The 2,203-nt window shown below is 50.4% G+C and overlaps 1 non-coding gene across 1 annotated transcript; it reads left to right on the plus strand.

The window, feature by feature from the left end:
* Positions 1 to 1,520: 1,520 nt before the first annotated feature.
* LOC144498133 (U1 spliceosomal RNA) lies at positions 1,521 to 1,684 on the plus strand. Its single transcript, XR_013498666.1, has one exon. It is a non-coding gene; the product is annotated as a U1 spliceosomal RNA (small nuclear RNA).
* The last annotated feature ends 519 nt before the right edge of the window (positions 1,685 to 2,203 follow it).

Raw genomic sequence — 2,203 nt, forward strand, 5'->3', positions numbered from 1 at the left:
GGACTGTGGGAGGAAACCGGAGCACCCGGAGGAAACCCACGCAGACACGAGGAGAACGTGCAAACTCCACACAGACAGTGACCCAAGCCGGGAATCAAACCCGGGTCCCTGGAGCTGTGAAGCAGCAGTGCTATCCACTGTGCTACCGTGCCGCCCAATAGTCGATTGTCTAACTCCCTGAATCCTTGGTGCAAGACCTCATCCCTCTTTCTACCTGTGTCATTGGGACCAATATGTACCATGACCTCTGCCTTATCACCCTGCCCCTTCAGGATGCCCTGCAGCCATTCAGAGGCATCGCAGGTCCTGGCACCAGGGAGGCAACACACCATCCTGGAGTCTCTTTCACGACCACAGAAGCGCCTATCTGTGTCTCTGACTATGGAGTCACCTGTGACTAATGCTCTTCTGTGCTTTGACCCTCCCTGCTGAACAACAGGGCCAGCCGTGGTGACACTGCACTGGCCACTGCTGTTTACCCCCGATACCCTAACAGTATCCAAAGCGGTATACCTGTTAGAGTGGGGGACAGCCACGGGGGATTCCTGCAATGACTTCCTGCTCTTTCTGGCGGTCATCCATCTATCCGCCTGCACCTTGAGTGTGACCATGCCTCTGTAACTCCTGTCTATGCAGGCGGCTTTCCACCACCTGCATGCTCCCGACTGCATCCAACTGTTGCTCCAACCGAACCACGCGGTCTGTGAGGAGCTGCCATTGGATGCACTTCCTACAGATGTAGCCATCCGCAATGCTGGGAGCGTCAGGGACCTCCCACATCTCACAGTTAAAGCACTGCACCCCACTGACTGACAGTTCTAGTGTTAATTCATGAATCACTTCAAAATAAAGTTATTACATTTAGCACTAATTAAGCCCTTCTTTCCTTCTCCTCGTCCAACCAATTCCAGCCCTTACTGATTTAAACTACAAGATGTCGTTTCAGACTATATACAGTGGTAAAAATTGGAAAGACTTACCGACCTGACCCTCTACTTACCAGTCAGCACTCTCCCTTGCAGCCTCTGCTGCCTGTTTCACCTCACTCCCTGTATGCACCCAACTGCAAAAGCACTCTCACTGAGCCACGCAGCACTCACAGTGCTCAATAATAATATTGACAATAATAAATCAAATCAAACTAAAGACCTCCTGATGAATCTCTGCCTTTCATCAACACCCCCGAGTTTGTGAAAATTGAAATCTTTCCTCCCTGAACAAAGTCAGATAGAAAAAGGCTTTTCTTTCCGGAATGTGGTCCCTGTGTTTGAAGGACAAGCTTCGGAAGGTGGTTCATTTCCTTTTAAGGACAATATGCTAATAGATCTGGTGGCACTATTTCAACGTTTCTGTGACTAGTGGGGAGCATTGAAGCATTCGTGAGAATGATATGGAAGGATTGAAGGACCTTGATGCAGGACATTGGAAGCAAAGGGACAATCTGGTGTTTGAAACTCAGTAAGTATGAGTGTGAGATGTAATGTTTGATGGCGGGTGGAAGCGTTTGGGACTTTTCAGGCATACTTACCTGGCAGGGGTGAAACCATGATCATGAAGGTGGTTCGCCCAGGACGAGGCTAGCCCATTGCACTGCGGGTGTGCTGACGCCTGCGATGTCCCCAAATGCGGGATACTCGACTGCAAAATTTGTGGTAGTGGGGGACTGCGTTCGCGCTCTCCCCTCATTTCATCATCAAAGATAGAAGCTGGCTTTTCTCTTGTTGCTCAACGGGGCGCTGCTTCGTTCAGTAGCTGCAGCGTCTCTTTCCTTCCTTCGCAACATCCTTCAAACCTGCAGTCGTTTGCTTTCATGTTAATATTCAACGACTTCAAAAATCTGCCTTCTGCACTCTGGCATTTTTCAGTCAATTTGATTTATTCTTGTCACCTTCACATGTGGCTCAGTGGCACAGTGGTTTGCACTGCTGTGACCCACAGCACCAGAGTCCCGGGTTTGAAACCCGACTTGGGTCACTATCTGTGTGGAGTTTGCACATTCTCCCCGTGTCTGTCTGTGTGGGTTTCCTCCAGGGGCTCCAGTTTCCTCCCACATACCAAAGATGTGCAGGTTCGGTCGATCGGCCATGCTAAATTGCCCCTTTGTGACAGGGGGACTAGCGAGGGTAAATGCACGGGGATAGGGGCTGGGTGGGATTGTGGTCCGTGCAGACTCGATGGGCCAAATGACCTCCTTCTGGATTGC

This window comes from Mustelus asterias, chromosome 8 (genome assembly GCF_964213995.1).
Source record: "Mustelus asterias chromosome 8, sMusAst1.hap1.1, whole genome shotgun sequence".
In the NCBI taxonomy this organism is placed as follows: domain Eukaryota; kingdom Metazoa; phylum Chordata; class Chondrichthyes; order Carcharhiniformes; family Triakidae; genus Mustelus; species Mustelus asterias.